This window comes from Bos javanicus, chromosome 11 (genome assembly GCF_032452875.1).
Source record: "Bos javanicus breed banteng chromosome 11, ARS-OSU_banteng_1.0, whole genome shotgun sequence".
In the NCBI taxonomy this organism is placed as follows: domain Eukaryota; kingdom Metazoa; phylum Chordata; class Mammalia; order Artiodactyla; family Bovidae; genus Bos; species Bos javanicus.
The window spans coordinates 37,750,329-37,774,056 of NC_083878.1; the positions used below are offsets into that span (position 1 = coordinate 37,750,329).

The following is a 23,728-nucleotide window of genomic DNA, read 5'->3' on the forward strand; positions in this document are numbered from 1 at the left end:
ATTCCTACATTAATAAAAATTAAGTCCCAGTAGAAAGAGAAGAAAAGGAAACAGAAAGGCAATTCACAAAAGAAGAAATTTAAATGGCCACTAAATTTAGCTAAAGTTAGTCACCTTCACTAGGAAATACAGATGGCCTATAGGCACATGAAAAGATGCTCAACACTGCTATTTATTACAGAAATGAAAATAAAAACTACAACAGACAAGGTCATTACATGTAAAACAAAATTAAAAATAAAACAAAATAAAATGCAAAAACAACAGTGTCATTCCCATCACACCAGTCAGGATGGCCATCATTAGAAAGTATGCAAACAACAAATTCTGGAGAGGGTGTGGAGACAAGGGATCCCTCCTACACTGTTGGTGGGAATGTAGGCTGGTGCAGGGGGAACAGTGTACACTGTGGAGAACAGTGTAGAGGTCCCTCAGAAAACTAAAGTCAGAATCACCACGTAACCCAGCAATCCCACTCCTGGGCATATACTCAGACAAAACTATGATTCAAAAAGACAGGGCTTCCCTGGGGGCTCAGTGGTAAAGAATCCTGCCAAGGTAGGAGACACAGGTTCGATCCCTGATCTGGGAACGTCGCACATGCTGAGGGGAAGCTAAGCAGCCAGTGAAGCCTGCACACCCTAGAGTTTGTGCTCCACAACAAGAGGAGCCACGGCAGTGAGACGCCTGTGTGGCACAACTAGACAGTGGCCCACGCTCACTGCAGAGAGAGAAAGCACCCACGGCAATGAAGACCCAGCACAGCCAAAGACAAATAAATAAAATTTTATATGTAAAAAATTCTATGATAAACCATAATGGTAAAGAATATTTTTAAAAAGAATGTATATATTATATAACTGAATGTATATGTATAACTGAATCAATTTTCTGTCCAACAGAAATTGACAATGTAAATCAACTATAGTTCACTTAAAAAATAAAAATCTTTAAAAAGAAAATAAAGTTGCAAAAACATTCTAAGGTACCAGCTTCGCTATTGAACATGTCCTATGTGGAGTATCCTGGATGAAGAGAGAAATCCCACTTCCATCTTTGGATAAATTGAGTATCATCCTGAAGAAAGCACTTTTTACACTGGCTCAAAACAAGTACCAGTCATCTTGCCTAGACATAAGACCATGTCTGTTTCTGTCCCTTGTTTCTGCATCCAGTGAACACTCTTCTCCCAGGCTGGGCAAGGCCTTCGGACACTTGAAGCCTCTCACTAGGCCTAGGCCACCAGCTCTTGGGGGAGAGGTGGGGAGAGTAAGTACCATCAATTGCTTAGTGTGGTTTCCTCTCTCCCTTGGAAAGTAAGTCTTTCCAGCTGATTATCAGTATGGAAGCCCTGCTTTGCAACTTGGTATGTGCTGGGTCTCCATTTTTAGAACATAGTTCTGGTTTAAGGGTTTTTTTAAGGGTTTTGTTTTTTTTTTTTTTTTAAGGGTTCCCAACTTGGAGTGCTTTCTGGCTTGCTTCTCCACCAGGGTTTGCTCCCATCCCCTGAATCAGGGGTGACTCCATGGGTGTGTGAGCTGAGGGCCCAACTCTCAGATTTGGCTGTGGCTACTCTCTTGAAATATCTCATAAAGTTATCTTTGAATTTGTGTTTTGTAAGCAAAGTCTGATGACTCTAACAGCAGAGTACACACACACACACACACACACACACACACGCATACACAAGCCAGCCTGTGGGCACAGCAGGCAATGTGCTGAAGGGACAGCCAGGCCCAGATCTAAGCTCAGGTTAGTGACAGTGGTGGTGGCAACAGCAGAAGCGTTGATGGCGGCACTGGCCACAGCCCCAGAAAAGGGAGAAGCTCCTCGTGGGAGCCATGGGAGTCTAGTGAAACCACCAGAGCCAGTCTGAGCTCTGGGATGGGAACTTCCATTGCTCAGGCAATAAATTATGACAGTAAATTATTACAAAATAAAATTGTGCACATGGACATTGCAATAAAACCTATCAGGAAGTTATTAGAATTCTTTAAATAGTTCAGAATCTCTAGTTTTGAAAAATATAACAGCACTGCAAAGCAAATATCCACAGACTTAGAAAGTAAATTTAAAGACCACTGCATTCAACAGAAAGGACATTTTCATACAGTGCTTCAGATTATCCAATTATTAACAAGAAAGACAACTTAGAATTTTTATTATAATGGAAGATAAAGCAATAGAATGCATAAATAAGCATTTTAAATTATACACAAATCATGAAACTGCTTTCAATTTCTTGTTCAACCTCTGCAAGTTACCAGAAATACTAGAGAAACATTAAAATGCCATTGTGTAAATTTATATTTAAAATTAAATTCAGACTTAACATGAAGCTGATTGTCAGCTCTAGATGTACTAAAATTTATTCTTTGTAGTAATTTGCTGTATTGTTTCAGTCTCTAAAATACAAATAACCTTTCCAGTAATAGTTGTACCAGGAGAAGGATCCTTCTCAAAACTAGCAATTATTAAAAATTATTTAGTATCTTGCATTTGCCAAGAGTGACTAAGGTCACTTTCAGTTATATCAATTGAAAATGAAGCTGCTAAAAGTACAACTTTTGATGACCTAAGAAATAAACTTGCAAAAAAGTGAACCAGTAAATTCTATGGTCAAGTTATTGCATTAATAAAATGTTATTTACTATATTATATGACACTAGAAGTGTATTTTTGCATTTGTAAGTTTTTATTCTGTTATTTATGTGACATTATTATGCTTATTATATTTATAAGTAATAAGATCCTTTTAAAAGAAAAAGTTTTATATTTTAGTACCTTTAATCGCACTTTTCTTCCCTACTTTTTGGACAAGAGTCTCACATTTCATTTTGCACTGGGTCTTCCAAATTATGTAGCCACTCCTACCCTGGATCATTTTCTAGAGGTGAGCCAGCCACCACCACCCTTTGTAGAGAAGACCAGTCTACTAGCTCTTAGGCAGCTGGTCTTGGGAAGCAAAATGACCCATTTAGAGATGGACTGGGGACCTTGTGTGCTGATTACACAAGCCCACAGCTGAGCAAAGGCAAAATAACGCACAGGCCAGTCAGAGGCCTCTTCTCTGTTACCATGGTAGAATCGCCAGCCCTCATACATAAGCTCTGCAGCCAGCTATGACTGCAAGCATCACCCCAACCTCCCTCTCCTTCAATGTCTTGTCCTTCTCTGATGAATATCTGCATTTCTCTGGTGACACACCGTGAAGTAAGACTGAAGTTCCGCTGAGAAGACTCAGCATGGGATATGTTGCCTTTTCATTACTCAGACCCCAACAGCCAGTTTCTCAGCCTTTCCCTCTAAATGCTATTTGGTTATTCCTGTTAGATACACAGAAGCTGTCACAGGGTCACTTCACCAAGGCTGTCAGTGGAGTCCTGGCAGTGGAGGAAAGCCCTGCAGGCACTTGAGGCTGAGTCATCCTTCGAGTGAGGAGGAGTTTGGGACAGAAGCTGCCCCAGGTGATGCTCCACTGTTCTTTGGAACGAGATAGGACTAAGAGATTCTACTAACACGGTGATGGATCACCTTTGCATTGCTTCATTTCACTTCATACAAACCACTTTGGCAACTTTCATAACAACACAACCACACATAGGATTGTACTCGGGCCACCTGAATCCTTCTCCAATTTCTACTACTGTACAGTTTGACAACGTGATCATTTCCTGCCCTGAGCTGTTTTCTGTTTCTGTTTCTGTGTTTTCTGTTTCCAAGGAGCTTGTGCATCACAAGCTCCTTGAGGACAGAGACCATGTCTTCTCCTGAGCCTCCAAGTATAACAATAATGCTATCGTTTCTAGAACACTAACAGTTCACTTTCTCACCTATTAACTCATCAACCCTCACAGCACGTACTGCCCCCCAAGCCAGGATAATGCTCATTTTACAGAGGAGATGATCAAGACCCTAGAAGATCACTGGTTTGCCCATAGCTCCACAGCTGCTAAAGAGCCCAGTCACAGACCTGAGTGACTCAGATCACAGCACCTTTGGGGAGGGGGCCATCTCTAATAGGGCAGGCTCACTCCTTCCGCACACTGTCTAGCACAGTGTGTTACAAATGTGGATGCTTACTGACAAACAATTAATCTCAAAAATACACAAGCAACTCCTGCAGCTCAATTCCAGAAAAATAAGCGACCCAGTCCAAAAAATGGGCAAAAGAACTAAACAGACATTTCTCCAAAGAAGACATACAGATGGCTAACAAACACATGAAAAGATGCTCAACATCAGTCACTATCAGACAACTGCAAATCAAAACCACAATGAGGTACCATCCCACACCAGTCAGAATGGCTGCTATTAAAAAGTCTACAAACAATAAATGCTGGAGAGGGTGCGGAGAAAAAGGAACCCTCTTACACTGTTGGTGGGAATGTAAACTAGTACAGTCACTATGGAGAACAATGTGGAGATTCCTTAAAAAATTGGAAATAGAACTGCCATACGACCCAGCAATCCCACTGCTGGGCATACACACTGAGGAAACCAGAAATGAAGGAGACACGTGTACCCCAATGTTCATCGCAGCACTGTTTACAATAGCCAGGACATGGAAGCAACCTAGATGTCCATTGGCAGACGAATGGATAAGAAAGCTGTGGTACATATACACAATGGAGTATTACTCAGATTTTAAAAAGAATGCATTTAAATCAGTTCTGATGAGGTGGATGAAACTGGAGCCTATTATACAGAGCGAAGTCAGAAAGAAAAACACCAATACAGTATATTAATCAATATATATGGAATTTAGAAAGATGGTAACGATGACCCTATATGCGAGACAGCGAAAGAAACAGATGTAAAGAACAGACTGTTGGACTCTGTGGGAGAAGGCAAGGGTGGGATGATTTGAGAGAAGAGCATTGAAATATGTATATTATCATATGTGAAATAGATTGCCAGTCCGTGCACGCCAGTCCACACTTTAGTGCCTGAGGCAGGGTGCTCAGGGCTGGTGCACTGGGATGACCCAGAGGGATTGGATGGGGAAGGAGGTGGGAGGGGGGGTTCAGGATGGAGAACAGATGTATACCCATGGCTGATTCATGTCAATGTATGGCAAAAACCACCACAATATTGTAAAGTAATTAGCCTCCAATTAAAAAAATAAATAAAAAATTTAAAATGCTACTAAATGATAAAAATTAAAAAAAAAAACAACCAACAAATATGGATGCTTGAGTGAGACCTTGTGACAACAGATGTTTTCACGTTTACCATCAGAACCACAACTCTATGTCTGATTTTTCTACTACTTGACAGCGCATCCTCAAAATCTCTCTCTTGTGAAGCTTGCCTGCACTATTCTGGGACTGCTGAGCACGTCAGGGGCTTTGGGCAGGAAGGCATGGGACTCTCCATGACTCAGTCTTCCCAGTGGCCTCATGCTTCCTGCACCCTCCCAGGATGGAGCGGACAGCAACAGCAGCTTGAAGGACTCTGTCTAGACTTGCTTCATGGCAGTGGTGACCATCCACAAGCTGTGGCCTCTTTTCTTTGCCCTGGATGAAGGAAGTGTGGAACTGTTGGCCTCCAGGCAGAGCCAACCCCACCTGGGCTTCTCTCCTAAGTCTCTACAGCCAAGGAAATGCTGGACTACAGCTCACTGCGACTTTAATAAATGTCTTCATTTGTTTATAACCATGGGGTGAGGAAGGCCTACTGAAGGTAGAAAAGCACCGAAGCCACAAAGAAAAAAGATTAAAAACCTGGGCCACATAATCATCCAAAATTTGGAGCCATAAAAACATCACAAAGTTAAAATAACATTTAAATGTCTGCAGCATGTAAAACAAGCTAAGGCTAATATTCAGTATGTCAATAATTCTTACAATTCATTAATAAGGTGAACCATTTAATAAAAAGGGGGAAAGAATATAAAGAGGTACTTCATAGTAAAAGAAATAGAAATGGAAAACGGCAAAGGAAAATATTCCATTTCTCACGGTAAACAAAAATACAATTAAAACACTAAAATGTTATAGTTCATCAAACTAGCAAACATTAAAAAAACAGGTAATATCCAGTGTTGGAATTTCAGTTTGACCTACCAAGAAAAAAAGAAGACAGAGAATTCAAATAAATAAAATTATAAAGGAAAGAGGAGACATTACAACTGATACCACAGAAATACAAAGGATCCTAAGAGACTACTATGAACAACTGTGCTGTATTCAGTCGCTCAGTCATGTCTGACTCTTTGTGGCCCCATGGACTGCAGCCTACCAGGCTTCTCTGTCCATGGAATTTCCCAGGCAAGAATACTGGAATGGATTGGCATTTCCTACTCCAGGGGATCTTCACAACCCAGAGATCGAGACCACGTCTCTTGCTTTGGCAGGCAGTCTCTTTATCACAGTGCCACGTTATAGCCCAGCAAATTGGACAACCTGGAATAAATTGATAAATATACAACCAATCAACACTGAATCATGAAGAATTAGAAAATCTGAACTGCCAGTAATGAATAAGGAGATTAAATCAATAATTTAAAACTTACCAACAAAGAAAAGTTCAGGACTAGATAGCTCCACTGGTGAATTCCAATCCTTTTTAAACTCTTCCAAATAATTGACCTGAATAGAATTCCAAAGAAGACATATAAATGGCCAAGTAGTACATGAAAAGGTACTCAATTATCAGGGAAATGTAAATCAAAACTACCATGAGATATCATTTAAATCTGTTAGAATTTTTATTCTCAAAAAGACAGGTGATAAGACAAATACTATATAATCTCACTTACATGTGGAACCTAAAAAAGCCAAACTCATTGAAACAAAGTAGACTGGTGGTTCCAGGGGCTTACAGGGTGGGGAAAATGAGGACATTATGGTCAGAATATAAACTATCAGTTGTAAGAGGACTGAGTTCTAGGGATCTAATGTACAGCATGGTGACCATAGTTCAGTTCAGTTCAGTCACTCAGCCGTGTCCGACTCTTTGTGACCCCATGAATCGCAGCACGCCAGGCCTCCCTGTCCATAGCCAACTCCTGGAGTTTACTCAAACTCACGTCCATCAGGTCGGTGATGCCATCCAGCCATCTCATCCTCTGTCGTTCCCTTCTCCTCCTGTCCCCAGTCCCTCCCAGCATCAGAGTCTTTTCCAATGAGTCAACTCTTAGCATGAGGTTGCCAAAGTACTGGAGTTTCAGCTTTAGCATCATTCCTTCCAAAGAACACCCAGGGCTGATCTCCTTCAGAATGGACTGGTTGGATCTCCTTGTAGTCCAAGGGACTCTCAAGAGTCCTCTCTAACACCACAGTTCAAAAGCATCAATTCTTCCATAGTTAACAATACTGTATTACATACTTGTAAGTTGCTAAGAGTAAATCTTTATATGTTCTCACCATAACAACAATAACAAAATAGTAACTATGTGAGGTGATAGTTGTGCTAACTAACCTTATTGTGATAACAATTTCATAATCTTTGTGTATCAGATCATCACTTGTATACCTTAAACTTACAGAATATTATACATCAATTATATGTCAATAAAAATAGAAGGAAAGAGAAAGAAAATACACAGTGTTGGGAGTTAGGAGGGCAGTTATGTCGGATCAAATTTTAAAATATGCTGTGCTCCTTGACTCAGCATTCTAACAGTTAACCTAGAGAAATGTATGCACAGAGAAGAAATGTTTAAAAGCACAGACAGAAATGTTAATCACAACACTGTTTATCAAAGCATACCACTGGGAATAAAAGTCCTCTAGTAAAGGTGTGGCCTAATAAGGCAGGAGATAGTCATCTCAGGGAATGTCACACAGCCATTAGAAAGAACAGATGAAAATGATATGCTGAGCACTGACATGGAAAGGTTTCCAAGACACAGGAAGTGAAAACAGTGAGCTGCTTATCAATACGCATGGTGTAATCTATTCCTATTTTAAACATGTAACCCTGTGAAACCACCCATTTTTATATGTACATACATGTCTGCATAAATGCATAGAAATACATCTGGAAAGTTGTCTCTGGGGAGCAGAGTGGGTTTGTCTCCAGGTAGCCCAGTGGAGAGGCTCTTGCTCTGGCTATTCTGCTGGTTGATATTTTTACAAAAAGTATGTATTCACATATTACTCCTGCAATTTTAAAGTAGAAAAGAACTAGCATAGGCCCAGGGTTGCTGAAGAGCAGACCTATAAAATCCATTAGGTCTGCCTTCCCTCTGGGGGCCCACAAAGACTGACCAGGGTCTGGAGATGGAGAGTGAGGTAGAGAAAAGCAGTGCCAGCCCCACCCACGTGCCAGTGAGTCCCCTGACTTGGTGATTTTATTTTCCGCTGTGTCTCAGGTCAGGTCCCTTGAGAAACAGACTCTGAGACATCTGCACACAAGAGGTTTACTGAGAAGAGCTCTTGAGAACAACACCTCTGGGAAAGAAGACAGGACTGAGCAGAGGGAGAGGCTGGGCTATGTCGCAACAAAGGCCTGAGCAGACCCAGAAGCTGCTCTGGAGCCAGAGGGTTCTTCAGAGGTGTCCCCGTGTGGGGGAAGGGGGCTGGGCCTTTGCACCTCCTTCTTCACAGACCAGTCACTGGATGTGGGCTGCCTCTGGGAAGAAGTGAAACTTTGGCCAAAGCAGCCCTCTTCAGCTGAGGGGCCGATTCTGGGATAGACCCAGCTATGGGCAGCAGCTGGAGGAATGAACACCTCAGTCCTGAAGGGGAGTCTAGGAAGTGCACCATGTCTTGGGGAATCTGGAGCTAAGGGAGCATTTGTCTCAACGCTGATTCCTTCAAAGATGTCAGGTTGCAAAAATGAGGAAAAAATCCAGATGGACCTAGCACCAGTGCTAAGCCCCTAACCTGCACTGGCTTCTTTAAACCTCACAAGTCTGGGGTGAGTACCAATATTCTGTTTTACAAGTACTAATATAATTTGGTTTATAGATGAAATTGAAGAAATTATACAAAAATTATACAATGCAGAGGAACTTGAAAGCTCAGAGAAGTGAAGTAATTTGCCAAAGGTTATAGAGCTGTTGAGTAACACAGAAAGGTTTCAGTCTAGGTCTGGCAGATTCCAGAGCCACCAAGAGGGGAGGTGGTTTACAAAGACTCAAAACGCTCAGCCAGGACAGAGAAAAATAAGAGCAACAACTGAGAGGCGTCAAGAAGGTAATTAGTGCCATTCTTCGGAATAGCAGGTTGGAAAAGAGATGTCCAGGTGCCACACAGAAGTCCTGGGCCCCTTCATTGTATAAAGAAAATCAAGTATGTAATTCTCTACATATTGTATGATGCTAAAGTTAGCATGTTTTAAAACATGCAAATCAGTCAGTCAGTTCAGTCACTCAGTCGTGTCCGACTCTTTGCAACCCCATGAATCGCAGCATGCCAGGCCTCCCTGTCCATCACCAAACTCCCAGAGTTCACCCAAACTCATGTCCATCGAGTTGGTGATTCCATCGAGTCGGTGATGCCATCGAGCCATCTCATCGTCTGTCATCCCCTTCTCCTCCTGCCTTCAATCTTTTCCAGCATCAGGGTCTTTTCAAATGAGTCAGCTCTTCGCATCAGGTGGCCAAAGTATTGGAGTTTCAGCTTTAGCATCAGTCCTTCCAAAGAATACCAGGACTGATCTCCTTTAGAATGGACTGGTTGGATCTCCTTGCAGTTCAAGAAGAGTCTTCTCCAACACCACAGTTCAAAAGCATCAATTCTTCGGTGCTCAGCTTTCTTCACAGTCCAACTCTCACATGCATACATGACTACTGGAAAAACCATAGCTTTGACTAGATGGACTTTTGTTGGCAAAGTAATATCTCTGCTTTTGAATATGCTATCTAGGTTGGTCAGAACTTTTCTTCCAAGGAGTAAGCTTATTTTAATTTCATGGCTGCAGTCACCATCTGCAGTGATTTTGGAACCCCCAAAATAAAGTCTGACAATGTTTCCACTGTTTCCCCATCTATTTCCCATGAAGTCATGGGACCAGATGCTATGATCTTAGTTTTCTGAATGTTGAGCTTTAAGCCAACTTTTTCACTCTCCTCTTTCACTTTCATCAAGAGGCTTTTTACTTTCTGCCATAAGGGTGGTGTCATCTGCATATCTGAGGTTATTGATATTTCTCCTGGCAATCTCGATTCCAGCTTGTGCTTCTTCCAGGACAGCGTTTCTCATGATGTACTCTGCATATAAGTTAAATAAGCAGGGTGACAATATACAGCCTTGACATCCTCCTTTTCCTATTTGGAACCAGTCTGTTGTTCCATGTGCAGTTCTAACTGTTGCTTCCTGACCTGCATATAAGTTTCTCAAGAGGCAGGCAAATATTTACTATTTATTATTAATATTTACTATTATTTATTATTGATATATATTAATTTTAATACAAACAAATAAGTATAAAGACATGTAGGAGAGAAACCCCTGTGGGATGATGGGGGCTGGATAAGAAGCCATTTAAGAAGCTTCCATATATATTCATATCATACTAATTCTTAAACTGGGTGAGAAGTACAACAATATTTATTATATAATTGTCTCTACAAAAGGTAGAAAGGATAATTTAATACCTTTTGGATTGTGAAACAGTTCATAAAACTGTTTTTCCAAAAGGAAAGTGTTCAGATAAGAAAGCTTATAATAGCTAAGCACATTATTTAAACTTGTACTTGGTATTTGTTTATTTTAATCCTTACTCTAATTTGAGGTGTTATATGACTTAAAAATAGAAGGTGCATATTAATAAATGTGCAGATCCTTTAACAAAGACTTATCATTGAAAAATCCTGCTGAGTGTGTGCAAAGGATGGCCCATGTGTCAAGTCTTTAACCCATTCTAATGATGTACCTATTACCCACCTGGATCTTTTATGGAAATAGGATAAAAATACACACAGGATTGACATGTAATGTACACACCAGATTGACAGGCCTTGTTCTTCAGTCTGCAGGTGTTCACACAGGAAGCCAATGCCCGCCCTCCCCCACACACCGTGATGCATGTGATCCACAGCCCTTTGTTCTGTCACAGTCTGCCCCTGTGCACGGCACAGTACATTAGGTTTCTTGTCTCCAAATACACGGGTTCCACCTGCCTCACCAGCTGCCCAGGGTCTCCTCTAATCCCTAAGCACATCCCTAGCTCTCCTGGGCTACAGATGACCCAGCTTCCTCCTCTTAGGATTGCATGGCAGAAGTGCTCGAGGTAGCGTTCCTGCATGAGGGACAGTGGAGAAGGGGGTGCAGAAACTAGAGGTGAAGAGCATACCCCACGCTGCTCTTGGGGAGAAAAAGCCCAGAGACACCTGGATCTCTGAGGCAGCCTATTCCTGTAAGAATCTGGAGTGTTGAGGACACCAATTCCCTTGTCTCCTTGGGGCCTCTGAGTTCCCGTGCGGGCCCCTCGGGGAAACTGGCTGGGAACCACACTGTTACTTGTGGCATCTGGCTCAGCATGCGCCAATGACCCACAAGCCAGTGAGCGCCATTCAGGACAACAGGAAACAACCTCCAAGCAGACGGCTCACAGACCACAATCAAGACAGCAGTTTTTAAAGTGTTTTTTAAAATATTTTGTAAAGCTCCAATAATTCTTTTACTGATTCAAACAAACCAATGGAAAAAAAAAGATTAAATCAACCAGGAAAACTGAACACATCATTATCTAATATTTTTTTAAGCTACTGTTAATGGTGTTGGGTGTGCTAATGGTCTTATTTTGTTCTTTCAGAAGTCCTTACCTGTTAGAAATACTTATTCAATATGTATCCATAGAATGATATGACATTAGGGAATTTGCTTTAAAAACTGCCAACAAAACAAAGTAGTGGTGGGAGGAGTGAATAAAACAAAACTGGCAGTACGTTCATTGCTGAAGCCAGGTGGTGGGTGCATGGGTCTCCTTGTCCTACACTTTTGGGTATGTTTGAAGACTTTAAAAAATTTAAAACTGAGATCTTTAGTTTCTCACCACATATAGATACCTTTTTTGTTTCCCTTTCTCTGCCTTTTTCCACTTACAAATGTAATATATTCTTATAAAAATGTAAAGCAATACAAGCACTGTAAATCCACTTTTCATTAATACAAGTAAGAACTATGTCATGTGTTTCTTTTCACTTTCCTGGTGGCTCAGTGGTAAAGAATCTGCCTTCCAATGCAGGAGATGTGGGTTCAATCCCTGGGCCTAGAAGATCCCCTGGAGAAAGAAATGGCAACCCACTCCAGTATTCTTGCCTGGAGAATCCCATGGACAGAGCAGCCTGGTGGGGTGCAGTCCATGGGCTCGCAAAGAATCAGACATGACTGAGCAACTAAGCACAAACAACAAAACTTCCTTATGCAGGACTCTGCCCAGCGCTGGTGTGTGCTCCATTTAATGCAGTTAGGATCATTGTTCCTCACACGAGCCCAGAAGGGACCTTTGAAGTTGTCTACTCTGATTCCTTCATTGCACAGATGGGAAAACTGACACCCTGAGGAGAAGGTAAGTTGGTCAGTGTCCCTGAGCTAGTTAGTGGCAAAATTATAAAAATCTCTCACAATCCTTGAGGCAACCTTTGCTGGGTAACTCTCAAGGAGACCCCTCAACCATAGGGCTGGTAAAGCCCCCATTTGTTCTGTCACCAGCACTGCCCATTCCCCCCACCCTTCTGACTTCTTCTGGACAGAAGCTGGGGGCATGAGAGGGCAGATCCCAGACTGAAAGAAGGCCTGGGTGAGCTGCAAGCCCACTCTGCACCAGCACTCTCCCCAGCTCAGCCCCACTCACTCCACCTCTCAGGGGCTGATGCCCACCCAGTGGGTGCCCTCCTTAGCTCCCACAGCCCCTCTTCCGACTCCACACCCGCCCCCTGCATGCAGTCAGTGAAGTAAACTTGCAATTTGATGCAAAAGGGAAAGTAAGAATGTGTTCTCTTAAAGCAAACAGTTGGGCTACTTGTCAGGCTTAAACAGAGGGTGGAGTGGCAGATGGGAATTCACACAAAATCCTAGGTTTATGATCTAGATTCATGAGATCCATTCTCTGATCCAGAACCCCACAGGACCCAAGATCTTCAGGGGCACAGAAAGGGCCAGCTCAAAACTATTCAGCTGCAGATTTGAGTTATTGACCCAGAACTCACCCAATCTGAGCCGAGGAGAGGGGGTTTCACTGGAGGGTCTAGATCTGTGCTGTCCAGCACAGTAGCCACTGGTTACATGTGGCGACTGAACACTTGAAATATCCAGTCCCGAGTAAGATGTTCAGTCACTATGAAATGCACACCAGATTTCAAAAACAGTACAAAAATAAGAATGTAAAAAGATCTCATTAACAATTTTTATGTTGATATGTTAAAATGATGAGTGAGTGATAGTCGCTCTGTCGTGTCTGACTCTATGACTCCTTGGAAAGTAGCCTGCCAGGCTCCTGTGTCCATGGAATTCTCCAGACAAGAATACTGGAATAGATTGCCATTTCAGTATTTTGGATATATGGGGTTAAAATATATTATATAAGTTATTCTGTTTCATTTCTATCACTTTACTGAAATATACTGGACATGCAATCAACTACCTGTATTTAAAGTGTTATTTAAAGAGTCCAGTTTGACATGTATATACTGGGAAGCCATCAGTACACCAATATAATGAACATGTCCATCACCCCCCCCAAAAGGTTTCCTCATGCCCCTTCGTTGTCCTGCCTTCCCACCTCATCCTAAGATAATTACTGATATTCACTCTGTCTCTATAGAATAGTTTGCGTTTTCTAGAATTTTATGTAAGTGGAACCAGAGAGTATGCATAATTTTTTACTGCTTTCACTCAGCATAATTCTTGTGAGATTCATTCATGTTGCTGCATATATCAGGAGTTCATTTTTTCACGTGGCTAAGTAGTATTTCGTTATATAAATCTGTCATAGTTTTTTGTTTGTTTGTTTTTTTATCCATTCACCTGTTGATAGACATTGGGGTTGTTTCTAATTGGGTGCTATTCCAGATAAAGTGGGCTTCTCAGGTGGCGCTAGTGGTAAAGAATCCACCTGCCAATTCAGGAGACACAAGAGACTAGGGTTCGATTCCTGGGTTGGAAAGATCCCCTGGAGTAGAAAATGGCACCCATTCCAATATTCTTGCCTGGAAAATTCCATGGGCAGAGGAACCTGGCAGGCTAGAGTCCATAGGGCCACAAAGAGTCTAACATAACTGAGTGACTGAGCACAGCACAGATAAAGTAGCTACGAACATTTGTTTATCTGTTTCTTATAACTTTCACTTTTTAAAAATACGTCAACTACGAAATGTAAAATGTGCTCATGTTGTATTTCTATTAGACAGGGCACACCTAGATTCTCTTCTCAGCCCTCTGCTTTCCTGGCTTGGGCCAACTGCCTGCTTAATTTGTGTTTAATTCAACCAGCTGGTGCCCTGGGCCAGGTGTGGAGCCAGAGCAGAGAGGTGAAGGGCCCAGGGAGGGGGGGACCCTGAATACATCACTGCTGTGTGCCCTCCTGGCCTTTCCAGGGACTGCCTCAAGGCACTGGCGATGGGACATGGAGGAGGGAAGCAGATGCATAAACGGTCACCTTGAATTCAAAATCAGAAGCCAGAAAGAGCTGCATAAAGGCTCAGTTGATGTAGAGGAGGAGGCACGTGTGTCTAGGGAGTCTGGGAAGGTTTTCCCAGGAGACGACACTGGCACTGGGTCTTGGAGGGAGAGAATTCACAAACCAGAGTAGGGGGAGGAGTTTCTAAGTACAAGAGAAAGCTCTGAAATTCCCTGGAGCAAGGCTGGTGCCATGGACTGGGAACTCTGGACAGAGAGGAGGGCATGAGATGAAGGTGGTGAGAGCACAGGCTGGAGAGGGGCTGGCAGTCAGAATGAAGGGTCTGCTCCGCCATGCAGAGTATCCATGCAGTGATACTCACAAGCTAGGGAAGAGAGCCAGGCCAGAAGGCACTTGAGAAAAACCCCAGGGTCGGGGAAGAAAACAGGAGTGATGACTACTTGGGCAGTGCCGGTGGGAACAGACAAGGACTAAGTTCTGGAGAGTTCAGAAGCTGATTGAACACGAATTGGCAACTAGCCTGATGTGAGGCCCACAGAAAAGCACCACCCTGGGGTCCCCTACAGCTGGGCTCTGGAGTGGAAGTCATCCTCTCCTGCATAGATTCTGGCTACAACATCCCCCAAAGGTGTCCCTCTCACCCTGTCAAGACCACCCACCCCACTGCTGGTACAGAGAGATTTAAACTCCACAAGTGTCTCCTAGCAGTTCCCCCTGTGGCTTTCTACCACCTATAAGATGAAATCTCACTTCCTTAAATGTTCATGAAGCCCTGGGCAAGCTGGGCCCACCTACCCACATGCGCAAGTACACATGTGTACATACATGTTCGTGTACACACACATACACGTACTCATACACACCAGAGCCCTGGCTTTCCAACTCCATGATCTCTTGGCGTGAGGGTCTTGTCACATGGCTTCGCCCAGACTGAACACAAAACCCTCCTCCTTCCAGGCATGGTTTAGGCTCCTGAGGCCTTCTGACCTCTGCATCCGAGGCACTCTGTGCAGCTCTAACCTCTTTCATGCTCACTAAACTGTCACTTCTTGAGGGCAATGTCTAAGTCTTTTGTTTCTGGAACTGGATTGCTGGAAATAGATGTGAGAATAACCTGGTGCTGGCAGTAATTGCCTTGGGAAAGCAGAGATGAGGGCAGAGCCCCAAGACAACACTCCAGGCAACAGAATTTCTGACCCAACGCAACATGGAAAGAGGGTCAGAGGTCATCTCTCCATTCTCTACTCTGCAAAGTCCTGGGAAGGCTTATTTTGTCAAAGGGGAAAAAGCTGTATGGAGACAAGAAAAGACAACCAGAGGTCCCTGCCATTAACATGTTAGTAATTAAGGTGACTATGATAGAATAACGGAGAAGGCAATGGCACCCCACTCCAGTACTCTAGCTTGGAAAATCCCATGGACGGAGGAGACTGGTAGGCTGCAGTCCATGGGGTTGCTAAGAGTCGGACACGACTGAGCGACTTCACTTTCACTTTTCACTTTCATGCATTGGAGAAGGAAATGGCAACCCACTGCAGTGTTCTTGCTTGGAGAATCCCAGGGACAGGGGAGCCTAGTGGGCTGCCGTCTATGGGGTCGCACAGAGTCAGACACGACTGAAGTGACTTAGCATAGCATAGAATAGCATGATAGAATAAGCGTACGTAAAAGGACAAAGAAACATTGGATATCCACCATTTTAAAAAGAGCAACAAAAAATGTGATTTACAGGTCAAGTCTGCATGAAATTAACTGAATATTTATTGAGCTCCTGCAATGTCATCAGGTCGCCCTCAAGCTGTAAATGATGCCACAAGTGAACCTAAGTTGTCCTCCCTTGTCTCCAAGTGTTACCACTCATACTAGGAAGCAAGGTCCATGCTCAGGAGGACATTTGGGGATCAACCCATCCCCAGGTGAGGAGGCCCAGTAAATCAATATCACAGGTGTCTGGAAAGGGGCTTCCCAACTTTTCTGTGCATTTGCAGTTCCCAAAAGCAGATTCTGATCCAGTAGTTCTGGGGCTCAAGATGCTGCCTTTCTCACAGGTTCCCAGCAGAGGCCCCAGCTGTGGGTCTGGGCCCCACTTTGAATAGCCAGGACCTTAGTGATGAAGAGAACCAAGTGAGCTAGGAAAGCTCCACACACAGAACTGAAGGAGAGGGGGACTGGACAAAGCAGGGGGGCATCCAGGGAGGGCAGCCTGAACAGGGACGTGGGACAGAGGCAAGCTCACAACAGGAGAGAACCCTGGTACAGGAAGTCCATAGGCTGGAAGTGAAAATACTCATTAGCCAGCGGCAGGAGTGGGACAGGACTGAATTATGTGGAGTCTTAAATGCCACACTCAAGAGCTGCAATTTAATTCAAAAGGGGAAACTGAGCTGGAGTTGGTTCTTGAGTCATATTTAGCTGACACATTCAGGAAAAATAGAGGGAAAAGTAAGGAATATATATATCCACGCAGAGGAGGAGGTGAAATAGAACATGGTTCCTCTCACTCCTTACTTTAAGACACTGAGGTCAGCTCTTTGTTTCCATGTTCCCACCCCTACCCTCCATCTCTTTGCCTAAATCCAGGCCCTGCCCCCTGAGTCTTTTGGCTCTAGAAGCCTTTCAAGTCTCAGATGATCCATGAACATGAGGAAAGAAACCTTCTACGGTTCTGCACAGCCTTTCTTTCTTTCCGTGAATGTATAAACAATTCCACAGCACATGATAAAAGCAAGGGGAGGGGGGACCCACATTAATTTCCTTGAGGCAAATGATAAGCTGGCAGGTCTGGCTCTATGGGAGGAGATAAAAGTTCCAAACACAGCCAAGTGGCTCTCGGGATCCGAGCCTGGTACGGATGCAAATTAAAATAAAAACTATATAAACAGCCGCACAATTGCACCATTCAGGGCTCCTTCATTAGAAGCCAGCTCTCCAGCACCACTGCCCACAAAGACAACTTCTCTTTCTTTTCCCTCCTAACGAATTTCCAAGCTGATCAACAAAAGGAGGCTAAGGACAAAAGCAGTTCTAATTGATGAGGCTCTGGGGAGAGGGTCGTTGGGGAGATTCATTTTATGTGTGTAAATCAAAAAGCAAATGTGATGTGTCAGACTAGCTGAGGATGGGCCTCCCGCTGGGGATCGCGGAGGTGCCAAGTCCCTCCTCTCAAGGTTGGGCGCAGCCGGATAACAACCCAACGGTCACATGAACCAGCCAGATCTCCCAGTGCCCGAAAGAGCCAATTTCCCCAAATGCCACCTCATGCAAGAGGACCTACCCAACAGCCAGACCCAGCGTGCAACCACTCACTACTGTGGCAGCCTCTCCTGTATATTGCAGAGGACAGAGTTCACTGGCTGTATTATCATGAAGCCTCTTTAAGCTGGGGAATCACTGGTGTGAGGAAACACAGTATTACCAAAATCCACCACTTGTTGAACATTCAAGCTCCAGAGGGGATCTCTGCTCATAAACTATACGCCTCCCTGATTTTTTTTCCCACTTGGTTCGTATTTCTAATCACTTAGGCCATGCCAGAAACCTCTTCTAGTGACAGCGTCTTCAACTGTATCATTCATCCATACACCCTACTCCGCAGCCAGGAAGATTTCGTCACAGTTCCAGATCCTTTTACACTCATCCCCCCAACCCACACTCCTCCCCAAGCTTGGAATTCCCTACTATTCCCCTGCTGTCCTCCTACATCATCTTCACCTCATGAACCTCATGTTTTCTCAATAATCTTTGATCTACTCATCTCATCGGAGAAGGCAATGGCACCCCACTCCAGCACTCTTGCCTGGAAAATCCCATGGACGGAGGAGCCTGGAAAACTGCAGTCCATGGGGTCTCTGAGGGTCGGACACAACTGAGCGACTTCACTTTCACTTTTCACTTTCATGCACTGGAGAAGGGAATGGCAACCCACTGCAGTGTTCTTGCCTGGAGAATCCCAGGGACGGGGGAGCCTGGTGGGCTGCCGTTTACGGGGTCGCACAGAGTTGGACACGCCTGAAGCGACTTAGCAGCAGCAGCCCTCATCTCATGGGCTATTGGGAGACTCAAATGAAATGAATGTGAAGTAACTACAAATGGCATAAATATTTATAGTTACACAGAAATGCCTTAGTTGAGGCTATAGCACTCGACCATTTAGTGACTACCAAAAATCTATTGTTAAATGAGACTTCTTTTTTTAGCCAGTAGGACAAATGAAAATTCTTGCACATCAATATCAGAAGGAACTCCCAACATTTTTAAATGATAGAAAGCCAAACAGCGAAAGCGAGCCACCCCCTATTGGTCCCTTTGTGGTTCCCCAGATTATCTCAGCAGCACGTGCCTGGTACTCACACTCTGCTTCACCCAGTTAATGCTTCTAGCCACACTGATCTGACATCAAGCCAAAGGGCTGGTGCCTGGGAGAAGCAAAGACCAAACAGCGTGCTGAGGAGGAGAGAATTTTTTTTTTCTCCAGCTCTGGGTGTTGCTTTACTTTGCCCGTTTATGGAGGAGTCCATCATTTAGAAAATGAACTGTGTTTGCAGTCTCAGTGAGGGCAGCTGCTGTGGATGAAGGCCTTGTGTTCTTCCCGCTTATATCCTAAGAAGCAAAGGGGGAGCAGAGAGAGATATGAAAGGCTCATGACCAGACTGCCCTTTCTACCCTCCCCAGCCAGCTGGGTGGTCACAGAGCTCTATAGTTATTCTCTCATTTTCCCAGTTGATAAGGATAAGGGAGGTGCTATCTGCCACAGACACCCTCAGCTTTAGGAGAGGACAACCATGGCACTGGTGGGTAACAGCGCATGACCCAGCACTATTTTCCTCAACACTTCCAAGCCCTGGCTGCCCTGAACAATGCTGCTGAAAAGATAACAAGGTGGGGTTGATATGCTCAGGTCTTTTCCAAACCACACTCACATCATTACTTGTGAGAACTTCCTACGGCTGCCACAACAAATTACCACAACCTGGGTGGCTTAAAACTACAGAAATGGAGTTTAGAAAGATGGTAACAATAACCCTGTGTACGAGACAGCAAAAGAGACACTGATGTATAGAACAGTCTTATGGACTCTGTGGGAGAGGGAGAGGGTGGGAAGATTTGGGAGAATGACATTGAAACATGTAAAATATCATGTAAGAAACGAGTTGCCAGTCCAGGTTCGATGCACGATACTGGATGCTTGGGGCTAGTGCACTGGGACGACCCAGAGAGATGGTATGGGGAGGGAGGAGGGAGGAGGGTTCAGGATGGGGAACACATGTATACCTGTGGCGGATTCATTTTGATATTTGGCAAAACTAATACAATTATGTAAATTTTAAAAATAAAATAAAATTTAAAAAAAAGACACCAACAGAAGTTTCCAGGTGCTGACCATTTTTTGGTCTCACATTTTCCCCTAATCTACTCCAAAGTGACTTGCTTCCCCCAGGTGAAGTGGCTGACATTTAAATGGCAGCTGCTCATACAAATAAATAAAGTTTCTATTCCTGCCAAAAAAAAAAAAAAACTACAGAAATGTATTATCTCACAATTGTGGAAGCCAGAAGTTCAAAGTCAAGGTGTGGACAGGGTTGGTTCCTGCTGGAGGCTCTGGAGGAAAATCCATTCCATGTCTCCACCGGGGGCACTTGATGGCACTGCTTGGCTTGGGGCTCTATGGCTGTAATTCCTGCCTCTGAGTTCATATGACCTTTTCCTTTTTGAGTCTGTGTCCTTCTCTCTTTTGAGGACACCTGTCAGTGGACCTAGCACCCACTCTAAGTCCAAGATGATCTTGAATCTTTGTATCTGCAAAGATCTTTTTTTCCAATGAAGTCAACTTTGCAGGTTCCAGAGACACATCTTTGGGGTGACCCCTATTCGATCCACGACAAAGGGAAAGGCAGATGAGCACCTAAACAAAGGGAAAGGGAGACGAGGAGGAAACTACCCTGAAACTGTTGAAACCTTCAAGAATTCGTGGGGCAAAGTGGGGAGGGGAGTTATTCAGCCAAATTATGGTAACAAGGGCTGTGGAGTACTGAATGGACATTCAGCATGGCTGCAGTAGGGAAGAAGGGTGCCCTCCACTGAGTCCACCACTGAGAGGGCACCATGCAGCTGCAACAGCAGAGTCACTGGCAAAGAGCCACCTCATCCATCCCTTGCTCCCACTTACCCACCCTCTTCCTCCTGCTTCATTTACCCCGACTGGGTAACCTATGAATCACCCGTCTTTTTTTTAATTCCCTAGGGGATTAAGCGAGATGGCATCCTGGGCTGAGCCCTGGAAACTCTCCCAGAAGCCTGTTAATGAACTTTGCCTGCCTGCCTTGTGAAAGTCAGTCAGCTCTGTCCACTGAGAGGCTGCTCAGATGACCACACTTTCGTGCTTGGTTTGTGAACACAGATGCAGCACTTAACTGTCTTCTGCTGCTGTTCATGTTTACCAAGGAAAACTTGGTAAGGCCTTCCAAAACTTAGTGCACAAAATCCCAATTTAAGGATCAAAAAAAGGTACACCGTGTATAAAAATTCTAAAAGATCCTTTCTCCCAGGAAGAAAATACTGAGTGAATCACCATTCCCAAGTTTCAAAGGAACAGTTCCTTAAGTTTCCCTTCAAAGAAATCCCTGCAGTGTGTAAATAGATAGAGAAGATGTGTCAGTGATAGCTAACAATAAAGCGTCTGAGTCTGAGATGTCAGGCCTTCAGTCAAGGCCATGCCTATAACACATCCTTGTACATGTGTGTGTGTGTTAAGTCACTTTAGTCATGTCCAACTCTTTGTTACCCTATGGACTGTAACCCACCAGGCTCCTCTGTCCATGGGAATTCTCCAGGCAAGAATACTGGAGTGAGTTTCCATTTCCTTCTCCAATAACATGTCCTTAGGTCTTGTTTTTAGGCCTGGAGTTCATTAACAAATTAATAGTCAAAAGTCAAACTTTTCTCTACAGTGCTAGGAAGAGGAAGTCTGGCAAATGTGGTCTGAAAAACGTCTATGGATTGGTTGAAGGGCAGGTATTTGTTGAGTGTGTACCTTGCATGGGTCACTCTACTGAATATCAAGAGTATAGCAGGGACAGAAATTCAGACATGGCCCTTCATAGAGATGGAGGAGAGGAGATGGTAAACTGACTATCACACAAGTAATTGTAGTTGAGCTAAGTGGTACAAAGCAAGAGCATGGACAGTTGTGGAATCACACACAAGGCTCTTGCATACCTAGGAGATGATATGGATGGAAATAAAGGAAATAGGTACTTTGCCCCCAGTGATGATGAAATGTCCAATGAGTCTCCTCTGAAGGTTTTATATATACTCCCTCTCCTTTCTCAAGGATAGAGATCTTGCCCCTCTAGGACCTACAAGTATTTGAAGCACATCTGCCAGCAGGTTGTCAAAGTGTGTGCCCAGTAAGCCCAAAGGGAATCCTAGAGGCCTAGAGGACAGGAGAGGGGTGCTCTTGGAAAGATGAAAGCAATAGAAACAGGTCCCAGGAGCTGAGATGAGAAAATAAGACTCTAGCCACCTAGAGTCTATTACCAAAAAAGCAAAAGAACAAATGTTGGCAAGGATGTGAAAAAACTGGAACATTGCACATTTTTGGAGGGAATATAAAATGGTATGGCTGCTATGGAAAACAGTATAGGAGGCTTCCCCCCAAATTACAAGTTGAACCACCATATGATCCAGCAATCCTACTTCTGGGTATTCATCCAAAAGCATTAAAGTCAGGATCCCAAAGAGAGGTTTGTACTTCCACGTTCACTGCAGCATTACTCAGAAGAGTAACGCTGAAGATATGGAAACAACCTAAATGTCCAGCAATGACTGCATAAGGAAAAGGTGGCACCTCCAAAAAGAAGGAATGCCTGTATATGCCAAAAGAAAAACTTGACTTCCAGCTGTTGACAACAACATGGATAAGCCTTGAGGACGTTATATTGAGAGAAATAAGATGGTCATAGAAGAACAAATATTGCATGATTCCAGTTAAATGAGATACATAAAATAGCCAGATTCACAGAAGAGAGTAGTATGGTGGTTGCCAGGGGCTGGGAGGAGGGAGAAATGGAATTGCTGTTCTACAGGTATAAAATTTCAGTTATGCAAGATGAGTAACTTGCAAAGTTGTAGAGATCTGCTGTTCAACACTATGACTATAGCTGACAGTATTGTGTTATTGTTCACAGCATTGCTCACAGTTTGTTAAAGAGGGTAGATCTTAAGTTAAATGTTCTTACAGAGAGAGAGAAAGGAAGGAAGATAGAAATTAAAGAAGAGGAAAAGGAAAGGAAATAAAACAGGGGAAAAAAGGAAAGAGAAAAGAAAGATAGAACTTTAGATCAGGAGTTGACCACCTGTGGCCTACAGTCAAACCCAGCCTGCCACCTGTTTTTGTACATAAAGCTTTATTGCAACCCAGCCACATTTCATTTACATATTATCTGTGGTTCTTTGGCACTACAACAGCAGAGCTGAGTGGTTGTACCAGAGGGTGCATGACCTACAAGGGCTAAAATGACCACCGTGTACAAGGGTTCAGCTGTTGGCTGTCTTCAGATTCTCCACACTTCTGTTCTTGCTGTTTTCCTACAGGAAAACTTGAATCTTTTCCGTACTGCTCATTAGTCTGTCCCTGAATCCACTGACTGGGCTTAGCCTTTTCTTTTTGCCACAATTCTAATTCACAAGCTTCTAGCTTGCTACTGGTCACTGGACACATGTGACTATTTAAATGCAAATTTAAACTAATTACTTCTGGTGGTGGTGGTGGTTTACTCGCTCAGCTATGTCTGACTTTTTGTGATCCTGTGGACTGTAGCCCACCAGGCTCCTCTGTCCATGGCATTTCCCAGGAAAGAATACTGCAGTGGGTAGCCATTTCCTTTTCCAGGGGATCTTCCTGAACCAGGGATCAAACATAAGTCTCCTGCATTGCAGGCAGATTCTTTACCAACTGAGGCACCTGGGAGTCTGGGCTTTCACAAAGAGAATTTTGCCACCCCTTGCTTCAGAGCCATCGGTACTCTTAGCACTACACCAGAATGTCTTTAAACACTTACCTGGGCTGCTTTGGAGGAAGGAGGATCGAAACCTCAAGAGATGTCCATGTGCTAAGAACATCAGAGTGTACACATGAGCCCCTCCTGTGAGCCAGGCACTGTTTTAGAAATATCAATACACTCAGCCCTCACTT

General features: G+C 43.7%; 1 long non-coding RNA gene across 2 annotated transcripts in view; it reads right to left on the reverse strand.

The window, feature by feature from the left end:
* Window positions 1-3,700: 3,700 nt before the first annotated feature.
* Window positions 3,701-23,728, reverse strand: part of LOC133257026 (uncharacterized) — a 33,352-nt gene continuing 13,324 nt past the window's right edge. Inside the window, exons 2-4 of one of the 2 annotated variants that reach the window (XR_009739374.1) lie at window positions 18,886-19,134; window positions 6,518-6,593; window positions 3,701-6,407 (exon numbers count right to left, since the gene is read on the reverse strand). This is a non-coding gene — a long non-coding RNA (uncharacterized LOC133257026). The remainder of the gene's footprint in view (window positions 6,408-6,517; window positions 6,594-18,885; window positions 19,135-23,728) is intronic. The other variant, XR_009739373.1, reaches the window with a different exon arrangement.